General features: G+C 41.4%; 1 long non-coding RNA gene across 1 annotated transcript in view; it reads right to left on the bottom strand.

Moving 5' to 3' along the window:
• The window catches only part of LOC125101957 (uncharacterized), a 28,811-nt gene that overhangs the window by 1,052 nt on the left and 8,797 nt on the right, over positions 1-18,962 (bottom strand). The window lies entirely within an intron of this gene.

Here is an 18,962-nt window from a genome sequence, read left to right as displayed (position 1 = left end):
GTATAATTACAAATGCATACCAGTATAGATGTGTTGGTTTGGGATTCAAATATCATTAGTTTATATATACATAAAACAGAGTTAAATGTCAGGCTCTGACTATTATAAAAAGAGATGTTCAATTTTTATGTGCCATTCAGGACAATTCTTGGTTATTTGTAGCTGGCTTGTACAATGCAAGATGTCTGTATTCTTAGCCTTTGTTCCCTGAACACCAGTAGCAAACTCTAAAATCCCTCAAAGTTTCAAAACAGGCCTCAAAAGCAATATTACCTCCCCTGAGAACCACTGAGTCATTATAATAAAATCTTAGTTGTTCCTCCAACTTCTAATCTCTCTCACCTACCCTCCACATACCCACCCAAGTCAACTTCCTTGAATGAAGGGAAGTCCTTTCTCCTAAATTTTCATGGCCCCTTCAGTCCAAATTCCTTTCACCTGCTAAGAGACCTGGGGGTAGGTCTGGCTAGTAAGGGTTTCAGAAACTTGGAGCCAGAACCAGCACCTATAGTCAGAGTTTTATATTGCTCAGTTCCTGGGTGTATTACTTCCATCTTTTCATAGACATAACATGTAATGTATAAAACAAAGAAGTATCAGAGCCCCTGGGTGGCTCTATCAGAGTCTTCAGCCCAGGTCATGATCTCAGGGTTCTGGGATCAAGCCCTGTGTTGGGCTCCCTGCTCAGCGGGAAGTCTGCTTCTCCCTTTCGCTCTGCCGCTCCCTCCAACTCATGCTCTCTCACACATGTGTGCATGCTCTCTTTCTCTCTCAAATAAAGAAAATCTTTTGAAAAACAAACAGGGACGCCTGGGTGGCTCGGTGGGTTAAGCCTCTGCCTTCAGCTCAGGTCATCTCAGGGTTCTGGGATCGAGCCCCACATCGGGTTCTCTGCTCAGCAGGGAGCCTGCTTCCCCCTCTCTCTCTGCCTGCCTCTCTGCCTACTTGTGATCTCTCTCTGTCAAATAAATAAATAAAATCTTAAAAAAAAAAAAAGAAAAACAAAACCAAAGAACTATATATAGCCTAGAGTCTATATACAAGACTCTATATAAAGCAGTCTGGTGTTCCACTAAGTGCTCTGAGAAGCCCTTGTTAAGGTCTGGGTTTCAGAGAAGCAGGGGCATGCTGTCAAGGTTCCTCAAATGTCCATTCTCTGCTGGTGACTCAGGAAGTGAGTGAGGATGTTACTGGAATCAGCAAGGATCTGGAAGATCCTTGTCTCTGCTTGTGCTCTCTCTCTGGTTTCCCGGTCTGGGTTCTTGGGTATGCAGTGGACTGTGGACTGTTTGTAGGCTCGGAGCAGTCAGAAGAGATAGAAGATGGATAGGATGATATGAAGGATGAAGGATGGCAAATGAAAGTGTTGACAACTTCCTCCTCTAGGTAGAGCCCAGCAACAGTCCTCTGGGTTCCTTAAGGACAGGTGGTGCTCAGAAAAGCCAAAGAGCATGTGGTACTGGAGGTCATGTTCTGGTTCTTGGCACCTATCAGCATATGCCTCCAGAACTCTGTCAAACCCAAAGAAGAATGAATATGGATACCCCACTAAGGGGCGAATATATGGGTAGAGTAGAAGGAAGGAGTTGAAAGAGGCCTAGAAGTTTAGAATAAAGTAACATGGCTGCAAACATAATTTCTTTGAAATCTCGTGCTTTATCTTCATGATTTATTATTGTTATATTTCATAGTACATCATAATATTTATTTTTTATACCTATTTAGGGATGTATGTGTGTGTGTGTGTGTGTGTGTGTGTGCGTGTGTGTAATATTCCTCACTAAAGCAGCTATGAGCTAAACTAGCACTCCAGGAATAAATGTCATATTTCTCCTATAGTTTCAAGTCACCAGGAGTGGGTACAAACACTTCATTTAGGACAACTTAAGTCCTTTCCATTTACCTGTGGCTCTTCAAGGTGTTGGGCTAATCACGGTGCTCTGGGATCAGAGTCTTAGCAGGAGAAGAATCCATGCTTTGGGGAGATGTTCCAAGGAAAATAATGTGGTTTGGTAGGGCAAATCTGTAGTGGCACTTGTGTAGGAAAAGACCTTCAATTTTAGGACCAGGTGATCCTGTCTAAGTGAAAGTCAGTATGGATGGTGAAGAGAGGACTGGTTTATCAATTCACCCCAAAATTATTTACTGAATCCCTACTTAGATGTGTCAGGTACTGATGAGAGCTAACGTAGAAAACTCAGCACTGCCTCTTTAAAAAAGGACTACATGGCTATGGTTAGACAACTAATGGGTCATGCAGAAGGGAAGGTTCCTTCAGGATAGGGCAGTGGTGCAGATAGCTGGGACCTGGAGCAAAGAACCCAAGTCCATGGTGCAGTTCTTCCATGAGTGGGTGCAGAGATCTGTAGGATTCTAGGGACATGCTTGACCATAATACTTTAGGCCTGGATATGTTAGCTCGGGTTTCAGGACATCTTCTGTTTCTGATTAGAGTAGTTACTGTTGGTAATAGCAGTCAATCAGGGTGGTGACATGCCAAAGTGACAGTTCATAGCTATGGGCTTCTGTTGCCAGTACAGACAGTCCCTGACATAGGATGGTTCCACTTTACAATGGTACAAAAGCTATACACATTCAGGAGAAACTCTACTTCAAATTTTGGAATTTTGATCTTTTCCCAGTCTGGCTGATATCCATGATAATGCTTTCCTAAGGCTGGACAGGGGCAGTGAACCACAGCTCCCAGTCAGCCACAGGGTCACGATGGTAAACATGCTGACAACCATTCTGTACCCATACAGACATTCTGTCTTTCAGTACCATATTCAATAAATTACACGATTATTCATCATTTTATTATAAAATATGCTTTATGTTAGGTGATTCTGCCCAGCTGTGCTCTGAGCACATTTAAGGTGGGCAAGGCTAAGCTATGATGTTTGCAAAGTTAGGTATATTAAATGCATTTTCAACTTATACTATTTTCTTTTTTTTTTTTTTTTAAGATTTTATTTATTTATTTGACAGAGAGAGATCACAAGCAGGCAGAGAGGCAGGCAGAGAGAGAGGAGGAAGCAGGCTCCCTGCTGAGCAGAGAGCCCGATGCGGGGCTCGATCCCAGGACCCTGAGATCATGACCTGAGCCGAAGGCAGAGGCTCAACCCACTGAGCCACCCAGGCGCCCCCAACTTATACTATTTTCAACTAAATAATGAGTTTGTCAGGATGTAATCCCACTGTAAGGGGAGAAACACTTGTATATATTCCATTAAGCAGACCTCTTTTATGAGCCATTCCACCTCTGGGCCACGAGAGGAAAGCATCTGTCTGCAGTCCATTCGACTTCCGAGCTCCACTGAAACTGTGTTCTTACGGGTCACCATCAACTCCATACCATAAAGTGTTAGTCTTTGTTGTATGTAACTGAGGTGAATGTGACGCTGCTAACAACTTCTTGGCTCTGTCCTTGAGCTCCTTTGACACCATCCTGCCCTGTCATCCTGACTCTCAGCTCCTCTCACTTTCTTCTACTTGCTCAGTCTCTTCTACTTGAGCTTTAGAACCAACATGCCTAAGGCACAGTTCTAGGTATCTTTCCCTAATTGCATCCACATATCTGGATTTTATTACCCTCTATTTACTAATGACTGCATCCACCCCCTCAGCAAACCCCTCCATTTTTACAGCTTCTTGCTCCATATACATATATGTATATTTTTTTTTAAGATTTTTTATTTATTTGACAGAGATCACAAGTAGGCAGAGAGGCAGGCAGAAAGAGAGAGAGGAGGAAGCAGGCTCCCTGCTAAGCAGAGAGCCCGAGGTGGGGCTCGATCCCAGCACCCCAGGATCATGACCTGAGTCGAAGGCAGAGGCTTAACCCACTGAGCCACCCAGGCGCCCCTCCACATATTTTTGTGATGATTTACAGGCAGGGGTATGCCAGAGTAAGCTCCTCCTGGGTCATCAGAGCCTGTTGCTATGTTTCCAGAATTTTTTTGAGTTGCTTGTTAAACCACTGGGAGCTTGAAATCAGATATGATGGAAGCTTCTATAGCATGAAAATCAGGAAATGCTACAAATCCCCACCCATTCCCTTTCCTCCAGAGAAATGTTTTACTGGGCACCCCTGCCACAGGCACTTTTAACTTAGCATTTCAGTACTGCTCTATCGGTACTCCTCCTTCATCTCAAACCTGGCTCTCTTCCAACATTGCCTCCCAGAATAGTGAGGGAAACCACCACCCACCGAGTTGCTTCAGTTGAAACTTTAGGGACAACATGGATATCATTCTCCCTAATTTCTTTATTTCCACCCATTTCTCTGACTTATTTTTTTATTTGATTCTATCGAGCTGTAATTTACATGTACTGAAATGTGGCCATTTTTAACTATATAGTTTGATGAGTTTTTGACAATTGTATATACATATGAAACATCAGCTCTATCAAGATATAGACTATTTCTGTTTAAAAATTTTTTAAAGATTTTATTTGTTTATTTGACAGAGAGAGAGTGAGAGAACACAGCAGGGGGAGCAGCAGAGGGAGAAAGAAAAGCAAACTCCCCGCTGAGCAGAGACTCCAAGGCAGTATTCAATCCCAGGACGCCAGGATCATGACCTAAGCTGAAGGCAGATGCTTAACCGACTGAGTCACCCAGGTGCCCAACATATAGACTATTTCCACAAGCAAGTCAGTTCTTTTTTCCTTCTTCACAGCCAATTATCCCCACAACTACTGACATCAGGTAGCCACTGATCTGCTCATAGATTGATTTTACCTATTCCTAACTTTTCTAGGAATGGAGCCTCGTACATCTATACTCTTGTATCTGGCTCCTTTTACTCAGTGACATGGTTTTTTTTTTTTTTAAAGATTTTATTTATTTATTTGACAGAGAGAGATCACAAGCAGGCAGAGAGGCAGGCAGAGAGAGAGGAGGAAGCAGGCTCCCTGCTGAGCAGAGAGCCCGATGCGGGGCTCGATCCCAGGACCCTGAGATCATGACCTGAGCCGAAGGCAGAGGCTTAACCCACTGAGCCACCCAGGCGCCCCGTGACATGGTTTTTTTACATTTATCCGTGTTGTTGTACCTCTCTCTAATTTTTCCTTTTCATTTGAGTAGTATTTCACCATATGTATGTACTGCAGTCTGTGTGTGTATGTGTGTTTTGAGATTTTATTTATTTATTTGACAGAGAGAGAGACAACAAGAGAGGGAACACAAGCCAGGGGAGAGGGAGAAGCAGGCTTCGTGCTGAGCAGGGAGCCCAATGCAGGGCTCGATTCCAGGACCCTGGGATCATGACCTGAGCCCAAGGCAGACACTAAACGACTGAGCTACCCAGGTGCCCCCACAATCTGTTTATCCCTTCTTTGACTGGTGTATATCTAGACTGTTACTGGTTTGTATCTAGTATAAATAAAGATTGCATAAAGATTTGCATACGGACATTTTTATGGGCACCTGTTTTCATTTCTTTTGGATTTGCAGATGTTGTAAGACTCTTTTAGGAAGGCAGGATCCAAACAGTGCTGCTAGAATTTCTTCTAATTTCTTCGTCTACTGGCAGAATAATGTATTATTGCTTTCTTTGTTTTCTGAAAGACATTGTGTAGGATTGTTATTATTTCTTCCTTAGATATTTGAAAGAATTCACCAGAGAAGCTATCTGGGCTAGGATTTTTCTTTGTGGAATGTTTTTAATAAGAAATTTAATTAAAAAAATAGATATAGGACTGTTCGGAATTTCTAGTTCCTCAAGTCAGTTTTGACCTTTTTTTTTTCCAAAGGTTTCTTTTGTTTCATATCAGACACTGAATTTTTTGGTATAAAGTTATTCATAATAACTCTTATTATCCTTTTAGTTACTGTAAAATCTGGAATAACATCCCTCTTTCCTTCTTCACATGGATAAGCTGGGCTTCTTTCTTGTTTTTCTTGATGAATTTCAATAGAAGTTATTAGTTTTATTGAAATGTTGGTCACAGAAGCCAATCAAGATCGTGATACACTGAGTGGCAGGTCATAGCTACGGGACTCAACAGCCAACATGTACTCCTCCACTGGGCAGACCTCCTTTATGAGCTGCTGTTATCTCGAGGCTTCTAGATGAAGATATCTGCTGGGAACTCAGGGCCTAATGTTTACGGTTAACTTTCGGTTTCACTGATTTTCTCCATTATTTGTCATTCTCTGTTTGACTAATTTTTGCTTTTATTTCTATTATTTTATTGTTTCACTTACTTTAGATTTGTCACCTCTTTTTGTATCTTTTTAATACAGAAGCTGAAATCACTTATTTTTTAATATTTTCTACCATAATCATTTAAAGTTTCACAACTTCTTTTAGGACTGCCTTACCTGCATCCCACAGATTTTGATATGCTGTCATTTTATTTTCATTCAGTGCAAGATATTTTCTAATTCCCCTCAGGATTTCTTTTTTTTTTTTTTTTAACCCAACAGTTACTTAAAACTATGTTGTTTATTTTTTTAAAAATTTTCTGTTTATATTCTAATTCAATTCTGTACAAAGAACGTACTCTAGGATTTCAATCTCTTAAGACTTACTGATTTTATTTTATTTTTTAAGATTTTATTTATTTATTTTACAGACAGAGATCACAAGTAGGTAGAGAGGCAGGCAGAGTGGGGGGGGTGGCGGGGAGCAGGCTCCCCGCCAAGCAGAGGGACCTACGCAGGGCTTCATCCCAGGACCCTGGGATCATGACCTGAGGTGAAGGCAGAGGCTTTAACCCACTGAGCCACCCAGGCACCCCAAGACTTACTGATTTTAATCAACTGAAGGATTCACCTTATTTATTTTCCTGCTCCCAGTAATGATGATCCTGTGATATTTACTGTCCAATGTCTGAAAGTGCTTTTTGTTTCATATCTTTTCCCCAGTTTTCTACTCATTTCTAAACGGCAGTGCATGTCCTGTGTCTGCTACTTTGTGATGACCCCAGGTCTCCCTGACTTACTGAATCTGGCTCATTAATGATTAATTTCCTTACTGCTCACTTATCCCTCAAGTCTCAACATTCCCTGACCACCCTACTCCCCCAGAAACTTGGTTAGAGCCCTCTTTTGTGTGTGTGTGTTTTTCAGCATCCACAAACTTTCTCATATTTGTATGTATTCCATTCTATTTTCCTGTTATATTTTTACTACGTCCCATAAAGACTATGTATTTTTATATATAAGATTGAACTGTATGAAATTTCTGCTATTTGATCACTTTTTTTATCTGCAAAACTAACATCTTCCCTTGGTTCACCTCACCACTGTGAGGATCAAATGAGATAATGTATGTAGAGCAATGAGAAAAGTGTCTGGTATATGGTAAGTGCTCAGTTAAGTTTAGTCCTGTTGCTGTTCCGTTGGTGGTGTTTACCTGCTTCTTGTCAATTGGGCTTTGTCTCTGCTAGACGCCAGGCAGCTGCTCACTCTGATATGTCCCTGCCTCATGGCAGCCTCTTAGAACCCTCTCAGCTTTTCCTCAGCACTCTGCTTTCAGTTAATGCCCAGTAAAGGGCATCCATTCCTTTGTGACAGGGACAAGGTTCCTTGGGCTTCAAGTTGGTTGGGAAAATCCTTATACTCCATCTCTTTATCTCTCCAGGAAGTTCCTCAGGTCCCTAAGACCAGCTTCATGACCAGCATTTCTCATTCCTGAGGTGGAAAGGGAACTGGATCTCAAGCACATTCAGTAACCTTTTAATGTTTTATTTGTTTTTTTGCTTATTTTTTATCTCCAGTAATGTTTGGATCATTTTTTTTTTAAAGATTTTATTTATTTATTTGACAGACAGAGATCACAAGTAGGCAGAGAGGCAGGCAGAGAGAGAGGGGGAAGCAGGCTTTCTGCAGAGCAGAGAGCCTGATGTGGGGCTCGATCCCAGGACCCTGGGATCATGACCTGAGCCGAAGGCAGAGGCTTTAACTCACTGAGCCACCCAGGTGCCCCAATGTTTGGATTGTTTGACCAGAGTTTCTTGACTGAGTTCTGGACTACAAATAAGATGTTACTGATGGCAGGAGCTGCTATCTGATGGACCTGGTGTTTCTACAGCTGCCCTGTCAGAATGTCCCAGGAGACTGGCACCAGTCGTCCCTTTCAACCATCAGCTTAGCCAAAGTGAGGAAGGCCCTTATCTAGAAGTCTTAAAATCTGGTTCTTGTCTACCACTTGCTGAGTGACTTGACCAAGTGCTATTTGCCCTTTAGACCCCAGTTCTTTCAGCTGTGCAAGGCCCTGTTAATTCCCAGATTCTATGCCTTACTCGAGGATTTTTGTTTTTTGTTTTCTTTTTAAATGCATTTTGGAGGTTTCTATACAGAAGAAATTGGAGGAGGAATTCTTTTTCTGAACTACATCTTTCTTGGACAATGCAAGTTGGTAGTTTATTAGATAATGCTTTTGACCTTTTTTAAATGGAGGTTTAATTTATTATCTAGGAAAGACTCTGTGCCCTCAGCATTAAGGACATAGAATGAAACTCAACACCAGAAGGACTCAACTTTGTGTCTCCCCTCAATCATGCAAGTGAATGCGTCAGCTCCTACTTTAAAGGTACCATTTCTCAAATAATAATATGGGGGATAATGATTTTTGGCCACCTACCCACATCAGAATATTGTCACTACACATTATTTAAAAGGCACTCTAAAATAGTGCTTCTCCTGGGATAACTAAAGTGGAAAATGGCAGTAATCACAGGTGCATATACCTCCGTGGGCTGCATTAGCCATGGTCCCTGGGAAGTAGTGGGGGCTGCTTAGCTGATAGGAAAATTGTAAGCATGTGGGCTCAGGTTCTGTGAGGAGCAATTACAGCCCAGAATACAGAGCAATTGTAGGAGGAAGTTGACGGCTGTAATTGAAGAGCATAATATGATAAGTCAATGGAGTGAAAAGGAGAGAAAAGAGTGCAATCCACAACAGCAGGATAGCAATGAAATCCCTGTGTTTGATCATTTTCGTGTCTTGTTTCTCTGTCTAAAGAGAAGGACTCCATAGGAAGAAGGCCAGGATTGAATCCTGATCTTGCCATTTACTAATGTTACTGTCTTGAGCAAATCATCCTCTCTCAGGCTTAATTACTTCCTCTGTGGAAACTAGGGTGGTAATGTTTTGCAAAGTTGTTGCAAGGAATAAATGAACCGCATATGTAAAAGCAGCTGGTGATAACACTTCAAGACCATAAACATACCTTCTGAGTTCTCGTGATGCACCAGGCACTGGACTGGCCATAGAGGAGACGCAGGTAGAAATGAGATAGTGCCTGCCCCTCAGGGAGAAAGAGGCTCTGGATGAAAGACACACATACACAACTATTCGGGAGCAGAAGGCAAACTACTGTTTTACCATAAAAGAATCCAACTCATTTCAAAATATTTCTTGCAGACATTTTAAAGATCTGTCAGCTCCTCTTTTACTGTTGATATAGATCATGTCCATAATTAAAGTGGATATATCTGAATATTTTTTCTCTATCAAAAGCATCAAACATGAGTTAATCCTTTATTAACAATGATCACAACCACAAACCACTGTATTTATAATACTTTCTGGGATTCTGAAGATCTGGAGATATTCCTATTTAAAAACTCGGTAATTAAAATGAATTGTCAAGTGAAGCCAATGTTCTAAATTGTGTCATTGCTTAAGCACCAGTCATCTAAAAGGAGAGTTGGGGCACCTGGGTTGCTTAGTCAGTTGAGTTTCTGACTTCGGCTCAGGTCATGATCTCAGAGTCTTGGAAATGGGCCCCATTTCAGTGGGGAGTCAGCTTGTCCTCTGCCCCTCTCTCTGCTTGTACTCTCTCTCTCTTTTTCTCTCAAATAAATTAATAAAATCTTTTTTTAAAATAAAAATAAAAAAAGTAAAAGGAGAGTTAGTTCCAAGAAAATCCTGGTCTGATTTGAGCTCTAAGGAGCATGTCATTGAGGGTTCTTCCTGCCGGGGTCCTGGCTACTTAAGGAACCTGAGACCCAGGGCAGAAGATAAGCTCCTTCGAAAGGGTGTGACCCTCACTTTCCCAGCCAGAGATAAATATTTTCTAAGATCCTGATGCAGCACAAAGTAGTCCTGGACACTCTTTGACCCCTGGTTCCCCCAACAATTGTTCATGGAAACCAGCTGCTCCATGTTCTACTTCCTTCACCCCAACCTTTGCCATTTGCTGCATTTTCCTGCCTTAAGCCACATTCAGCGGCCACAAACCATTCCCAGGTCAAATCTTAAGTGACTAGGCTCCTGTCCTTGTGAAAGGAGAGGGGCATACACAGGCTACAATAGAGGTAACAATGTAAAGAAGAAAGATATTACCCATAGGGCCTCAGGAAAGAAAGCTGCTTGGAGAAGATAGAATTGCAGATGGGCTTCGAAGAAATGTTTTGATTTCAGATGATGTAAATGACAAGGCGTGAAGGTTCTCCAGTAATTTCTCTGGACCCAGAGCTATAAATGCACCGAGGCCCTCCTCCCGGGGCTTTCCCAGACGGAAGAAGTTCTACTTCTGTTTTGCTCACCAAGGAATTCTCTGCTCCCCATCACCTAGGGGAGAGGGCTTTGGATCTTTCTCTGCTTCTGAAGGAGAGCAAGATATAGAATAGGTGTCCACAGAATGCAGCATGCCAGTGTCTGAACTATTAATTCAAAGTCCGTATCTCTCACTGCTCCCCCCAAATCTATTCCATGTCTGAAAGTTCTCTGCTAGAGAGATTTTTTTTTTTTTAATTGCAAAAGCCTTTCAGTATTCTACAGAACACATAGCTGGTGTTCAAAAAAATTTTTTTTATAGTTTTTTTATTTTTTCAGCATAACAGTATTCATTATTTTTGCACCACACCCAGTGCTCCATGCAATCCGTGCCCTCTACAATACCCACCACCTGGTGCCCCCAACCTCCCACCCCCCACCCCTTCAAAATTTTCAGATCGTTTTTCAGAGTCCATAGTTTCTCATGGTTCACCTCCCCTTCCAATTTCCCTCAACTCCCTTCTCCTCTCCATCTCCCCTTGTCCTCCATGCTATTTGTTATGCTCCACAAATAAGTGAAACCATATGATAATTGACTTTCTCTGCTTGACTTCTTTCACTCAGCATAATCTCTTCCAGTCCCGTCCATGTTGCTACAAAACTTGGGTATTCATCCTTTCTTTTTTCTTTTTCTTTTTTTTTTTACAGCTTTATAAACATATATTTTTATCCCCAGGGGTACAGGTCTGCGAATCGCCAGGATTACACACTTCATAGCACTCACCATAGAACATACCCTCCCCAATATCCATAACCCCACCCCCCTCTCCCAACCCCCTCTCCCCATCAACCCTCAGTTTGTTTTGTAAGATTAAGAGTCACTTATGGTTTGTCTCCCTCCCAATTCCATCTTGTTTCATTTACTCTTCTCCTACCCCCTCAACCCCCCATGTTGCATCTCCTCTCCCTCATATCAGGGAGATCATATGATAGTTGTCTTTCTTCGATTGACTTATTTCGCTAAGCATGATACCCTCTAGTTCCATCCACGTCGTCGCAAATGGCAAGATTTCATTTCTTTTGAAGGCTGCATAGTATTCCATTGTGTATATATACCACCTCTTCTTTATCCATTTGTCTGTAGATGGACATCTAGGTTCTTTCCATAGTTTGGCTATTGTAGACATTGCTGCTATAAACATTCGGGTGCACGTGCCCCTTCGGATCACTACGTTTGTATCTTTAGGGTAAATACCCAGCAGTGCAATTGCTGGGTCATAGGGTAGTTCTATTTTCAACATTTTGAGGAACCTCCATGCTGTTTTCCAGAGTGGTTGCACCAGCTTGCATTCCCACCAACAGTGTAGGAGGGTTCCCCTTTCTCCGCATCCTCGCCAGCATCTGTCATTTCCTGACTTGTTAATTTTAGCCATTCTGACTGGTGTGAGGTGATATCTCATGGTGGTTTTGATTTGTATTTCCCTGATGCCGAGTGATATGGAGCACTTTTTCATGTGTCTGTTGGCCATCTGGATGTCTTCGTTGCAGAAATGTCTGTTCATGTCCTCTGCCCATTTCTTGATTGGATTCTTTGTTCTTTGGGTGTTGAGTTTGCTAAGTTCTTTATAGATTTTGGACACTAGCCCTTTATCTGATATGTCATTTGCAAATATCTTCTCCCATTCTGTCAGTTGTCTTTTGGTTTTGTTCACTGTTTCCTTTGCTGTGCAAAAGCTTTTGATCTTGATAAAATCCCAATAGTTCATTTTTGCCCTTGCTTCCCTTGCCTTTGGTGGTGTTCCTAGGAAGATGTTGCTGCGGCTGAGGTCAAAGAGGTTGCTGCCTGTGTTCTCCTCGAGGATTTTGATGGATTCCTTTCTCACATTGAGATCCTTCACCCATTTTGAGTCTATTTTCGTGTGTGGTGTAAGGAAATGATCCAATTTCATTTTTCTGCATGTGGCTGTCCAATTTTCCCAACACCATTTATTGAAGAGGCTGTCTTTTTTCCAGTGGACATTCTTTCCTGCTTTGTCGAAGATGAGTTGAGGGTCCATTTCTGGGCTCTCTATTCTGTTCCATTGATCTATGTGTCTGTTTTTGTGCCAGTACCATGCTGTCTTGATGATGACAGCTTTGTAATAGAGCTTGAAGTCCGGAATTGTGATGCCACCAACTTTGGCTTTCTTTTTCAATATTCCTTTGGCTATTCGAGGTCTTTTCTGGTTCCATATAAATTTTAGGATTCTTTGTTCCATTTCTTTGAAAAAAAATGGATGGTACTTTGATAGGAATTGCATTAAATGTGTAGATTGCTTTAGGTAGCATAGACATTTTCACAATATTTATTCTTCCAATCCAGGAGCATGGAACATTTTTCCATTTCTTTGTGTCTTCCTCAATTTCTTTCATGAGTACTTTATAGTTTCCTGAGTATAGATTCTTAGTCTCTTTGGTTAGGTTTATTCCTAGGTATCTTATAGTTTTGGGTGCAATTGTAAATGGGATGGACTCCTTAATTTCTCTTTCTTCTGTCTTGTTGTTGGTGTAGAGAAATGCAACTGATTTCTGTGCATTGATTTTATATCCTGACACTTTACTGAATTCCTGTACAAGTTCTAGCAGTTTTGGAGTGGAGTCTTTTGGGTTTTCCACATATAGTATCATATCATCTGCAAAGAGTGATAGTTTGACTTCTTCTTTGCCGATTTGGAAGCCTTTAATTTCCTTTTGTTGTCTGATTGCTGAGGCTAGGACTTCTAGTACTATGTTGAATAGCAGTGGTGATAACGGACATCCCTGCCGTGTTCCTGACCTTAGCGGAAAAGCTTTCAGTTTTTCTCCATTGAGAATGATATTTGCGGTGAGTTTTTCATAGATGGCTTTGGTAATATTGAGGTATGTGCCCCCTATCCCTACACTTTGAAGAGTTTTGATCAGGAAGGGATGCTGTACTTTGTCAAATGCTTTTTCAGCATCTATGGAGAGTATCATATGGTTCTTGTTCTTTCTTTTATTAATGTGTTGTATCACATTGATTGATTTGCAGATGTTGAACCAGCCTTGCAGCCCTGGAATAAATCCCACTTGGTCGTGGTGAATAATCCTTTTAATGTACTGTTGAATCCTGTTGGCTGGTATTTTGGCGAGAATTTTTGCATCTATGTTCATCAAGGATATTGGTCTGTAGTTCTCTTTTTTGTTGGGAACCTTGTCTGGTTTTGGGATCAAGGTGATGCTGGCCTCATAAAATGAGTTTGGAAGTTTTCCTTCCATTTCTATTTTTTGGAACAGTTTCAGGAGAATAGCAATTAGTTCTTCTTTAAATGTTTGGTAGAATTCCCCCGGGAAGCCATCTGGCCCTGGGCTTTTGTTTGTTTGGAGATTTTTGATGACTGTTTCAATCTCCTTACTGGTTATGGGTCTGTTCAGGCTTTCTATTTCTTCCTGGTTCAATTGTGGTAGTTTATATGTCTCTAGGAATGCATCCATTTCGTCCAGATTGTCAAATTTGTTGGCGTAGAGTTGCTCATAGTATGTTCTTATAATTGTCTGTATTTCTTTGGTGTTCGTTGTGATCTCTCCTCTTTCATTCATTATTTTATTTATTTGGGTCCTTTCTCTTTTCTTTTTGATAAGTCTGGCCAGGGGTTTATCAATCTTATTAATTCTTTCAAAGAACCAGCTCCTAGTTTCGTTGATTTGTTCTATTGTTTTTTTGGTTTCCATTTCATTGATTTCTGCTCTAATCTTTATGATTTCTCTTCTCCTGCTGGGTTTAGGGTTTCTTTCTTGTTCTTTCTCCAGCTCCTTTAGGTGTAGGGTTAGGTTGTGTACCTGAGACCTTTCTTGTTTCTTGAGAAAGGCTTGTACCGCTATATATTTTCCTCTCAGGACTGCCTTTGTTGTGTCCCACAGATTCTGAACTGTTGTGTTTTGATTATCTTTGTTTCCATGAATTTTTTCAATTCTTCTTTAAATTCCTGGTTGACCCATTCATTCTTTAGAAGGATGCTGTTTAGTCTCCATGTATTTGGGTTCTTTCCAAATTTCCTCTTGTGACTGAGTTCTAGCTTTAGAGCATTGTGGTCTGAAAATATGCAGGGAATGATCCCAATCTTTTGATACCGGTTGAGACTTGATTTAGGACCAAGAATGTGATCTATTCTGGAGAATGTTCCATGTGCACTAGAGAAGAATGTGTATTCTGTTGCTTTGGGATGAAATGTTCTGAATATATCTGTGATGTCCATCTGGTCCAGTGTGTCATTTAAGGCCTTGATTTCCTTGTTGATCTTTTGCTTGGATGATCTGTCCATTTCAGTGAGGGGAGTGTTAAAATCCCCTACTATTATTGTATTCTTGTCGATGTGTTTCTTTGATTTTGTTATTAATTGGTTTATATAGTTGGCTGCTCCCACGTTCGGGGCATAGATATTTAAAATTGTTAGATCTTCTTGTTGGACAGTTCCTTTGAGTATGATATAGTGCCCTTCCTCATCTCTTATTATAGTCTTTGGCTTAAAATCTAATTGATCTGATATAAGGATTGCCACTCCTGCTTTCTTCTGATGTCCATTAGCATGGTAAATTCTTTTCCAACCCCTCACTTTAAACCTGGAGGTGTCTTCGGGTTTAAGATGAGTTTATTGTAGGCAACATATAGATGGGTTTTGTGTTTTTATCCATTCTGATACCCTGTGTCTTTTGATTGGGGCATTTAGCCCATTAACATTCAGGGTAAGTATTGAGAGATATGAATTTAGTGCCATTGTATTGCCTGTAAGGTGACTGTTATTGTATATTGTCTCTGTTTCTTTCTGATCTACTTCTTTTAGGGTCTCTCTTTGCTTAGAGGACCCCTTTCAATATTTCCTGTAGAGCTGGTTTGGTATTTGCAAATTCTTTCAGTTTTTGTTTGTCCTGGAAGCTTTTTTTTTTTTTTTTTTTTAAGATTTTATTCATTGACAGAGAGAGAGAGAGAGATCACAAGCAGGCAGAGAGGCAGGAAGAGAGAGAGAGGGAAGCAGGCTCCTGGCTGAGGAGAGAGCCCGACGTGGGGCTCAATCCCAGGACCCTGAGATCACGTCCTGAGCCGAAGCAGAGGCTTTAACCCACTGAGCCACCCAGGCGCCCCTGTCCTGGAAGCTTTTAATCTCTCCTTCTATTTTCAATGATAGCCTAGCTGGATATAGTATTCTTGGCTGCATGTTTTCCTCATTTAGTACTTGAATATATCATGCCAGCTCTTTCTGGCCTGCCAGGTCTCTGTGGATAAGTCTGCTGCCAATCTAATATTTTGACCATTGTATGTTACAGACTTCTTTTCCTGGGCTGCTTTCAGGATCTTTTCTTTGTCATTAAGACTTGTCAATTTTACTATTAGGTGACGGGTGTGGACCTATTCTTATTGATTTTGAGGGGGGTTCTTGAACCTCCTGAATTTTGATGCTTGTTCCCTTTGCCATATTGGGGAAATTCTCTCCAATAATTCTCTCCAATATACCTTCTGCTCCCCTCTCTGTTTCCTCTTCTTCTGGAATCCCAATTATTCTAATGTTGTTTCGTCTTATGGTGTCACTTATCTCTCGAATTCTCCCCTCGTGATCCAGTAGCTGTTTGTCCCTCTTTTGCTCAGCTTCTTTATTCTCTGTCATTTGGTCTTCTATATCGCTAATTCTTTCTTCTGCCTCATTTATCCTAGCAGTGAGAGCCTCCATTTTTTATTGCACCTCATTAATAGCTTTTTTTATTTCAACTTGGTTAGATTTTAGTTCTTTTATTTCTCCAGAAAGGGCTTTTATATCTCCCAAGAGGGTTGCTTTAATATCTTCCATGCCTTTTTCAAGCCCGGCTAGAACCTTGAGAATCGTCATTCTGAACTCTAGATCTGACATATTACCAATGTCTGTATTGATTAGGTACCTAGCCTTTGGTACTGCCTCTTGTTCTTTTTTTTGTTGTGAATTTTTCCGCCTTGTCATTTTGTCCAGATAAGAGTTTATGAAGGAGCAAGTAAAATACTAAAAGGGTGCCAAAAACCCCAGGAAAATATGCTTTAGCCAAATCAGAAGAGATCCCGAATTGTGAGGGGGGAGAAAGGGGATAAAAAGCGGTTCAGAAAGAAAAAAAAAAAAAAAAAAGAAACTATTAAAAAAAAAAAAGCCGATAAAGAAAAAATATAAAAAGAGGAAAAAAAAATATATATATATTAGAAAAACTATTTAAAAAACGTTAAAAAAGAAAACGGTAAAAGTTAAAAAAAATTAGCAGAAGAAGAGAAAAAGAAAAAAAAATTGAAAAAGAAAAAAAAATTAAATTAACTGCAAGGCTAAAAAATCATGGGGAGAAAGCCATGAGTTCCGTGCTTTGCTTTCTTCTCCTCTGGAATTCCGCTGCTCTCCTTGGTATTTAAACTGCACTCCTTGGTAGGTGAACTTGGTCCTGGCTGGGTTTCCCATTGATCTTCTGGGGGAGGGGCCTGTTGTAGTGATTCTCAAGCGTCTTTGCCCCAGGCGGAGTTGCACCGCCCTTACCCGGGGCTGCGCTGAGTAATCCGTTCGGGTTCGCTTTCGGGAGCTTTTGTTCCCTGAGCGCTTTCCATAGAGTTCCGGAGGACGGGAATGAAGATGGCGGCCTCCCGGTCTCCGGCCCGGAGGAGCCGATAGCCCCAGGCCCCACTCCTCAGTGCGCCATCAGAGAACAGCGCCCAATGACTCCCGTCACCCTGGCCTCTGGCCGCGCTCCAAGCTGACCGAGCCTGCGACCGGTTCAAGGCAAGCCCGAGCTGAGAGTCACTCCTTGGCTCTGTCTCTGTAGCTGGCTTCCCCATTCTAATACCGGTAAGCTCTGCGACACTCAGACACCCCCGATCCTTCTGCGACCCTGCAGGACCTGAGGCCACGCTGACCCCGCCTGGGCTTCACCCCAGTTAAGCCTCTGGATCGATGTCCCTCAGCGGAACAGACTTTTAAAAGTCCCGATTTTGTTCCGTTGCTCCGCCGCTCACCGGGAGCCGGCCCCTCCCCCCGCAGTCTATCTTCCCGTCGCTTTGGATTCACTTCTCCGCCAGTCCTACCTTTCAGATAGTGGTTGATTTTCTGTTTCTAGAATTGCTGTTCTTATTCTCTTCAATCTCCCATTGGATTTGTAGGTGTTTGCAATCTTTAGATAAGCTATTTAGCTGATCTCCCGCTACCCGAAGTAGTCTCAGCCTGCTACTTCTCCGCCATCTTGACTCTCAAAAAATTTTTAAGAAATAAATATACAGAGGGAAGAGTCAAGAAAGGCATGGAAGATATTAAAGCAACCCTCTCGGGAGATATAAAAGCCCTTTCTGGAGAAATAAAAGAACTAAAATCTAACCAAGTTGAAATCAAAAAAGCTATTAATGAGGTGCAAACAAAAATGGAGGCTCTAACGACTAGGATAAATGAGGCAGAAGAAAGAATTAGCGATATAGAAGATCAAATGACAGAGAATAAAGAAGCTGAGCAAAAGAGGGACAAACAGCTACTGGATCACGAGGGGAGAATTCGAGAGATAAGTGACACCATAAGATGAAACATTAGAATAATTGGGATTCCAGAAGAAGAGGAAACAGAGAGGGGAGCAGAAGGTATATTGGAGAGAATTATTGGAGAGAATTTCCCCAATATGGCAAAGGGAACAAGCATCAAAATCCAGGAGGTTCAGAGAACCCCCCTCAAGATAAATAAGAATAGGTCCACACCCCGTCACCTAATAGTAAAATTGACAAGTCTTAGTGACAAAGAGAAGATCCTGAAAGCAGCCCGGGAAAAGAAGTCTGTAACGTATAATGGTAAAAATATTAGATTGGCAGCAGACTTACCACAGAGACCTGGCAGGCCAGAAAGAGCTGGCATGATATATTCAGAGTACTAAACGAGAAAAACATGCAGCCAAGAATACTATATCCAGCTAGGCTATCATTGAAAATAGAAGGAGAGATTAAAAGCTTCCAGGACAAACAAAAACTGAAAGAATTTGCAAATACCAAACCAGCTCTACAGGAAATATTGAAAGGGGTCCTCTAAGCAAAGAGAGACCCTAAAAGAAGTAGATCAGAAAGAAACAGAGACAATATACAATAACAGTCACCTTACAGGCAATACAATGGCACTAAATTCATATCTCTCAATACTTACCCTGAATGTTAATGGGCTAAATGCCCCAATCAAAAGACACAGGGTATCAGAATGGATAAAAAAACAAAACCCGTGTATATGTTGCCTACAATAAACTCATCTTAAACCCGAAGACACCTCCAGGTTTAAAGTGAGGGGGTGGAAAAGAATTTACCATGCTAATGGACATCAGAAGAAAGCAGAAGTGGCAATCCTTATATCAGATCAATTAGATTTTAAGCCAAAGTCTATAATAAGAGATGAGTAAGGACACTATATCATACTCAAAGGATCTGTCCTACAAGAAGATCTAACAATTTTAAATATCTATGCCCCGAACGTGGGAGCAGCCAACTATATAA

Source organism: Lutra lutra, chromosome 1, assembly GCF_902655055.1.
Source record: "Lutra lutra chromosome 1, mLutLut1.2, whole genome shotgun sequence".
In the NCBI taxonomy this organism is placed as follows: Eukaryota; Metazoa; Chordata; class Mammalia; order Carnivora; family Mustelidae; genus Lutra; species Lutra lutra.
This window is presented reverse-complemented; position numbering and strand designations above follow the sequence as displayed.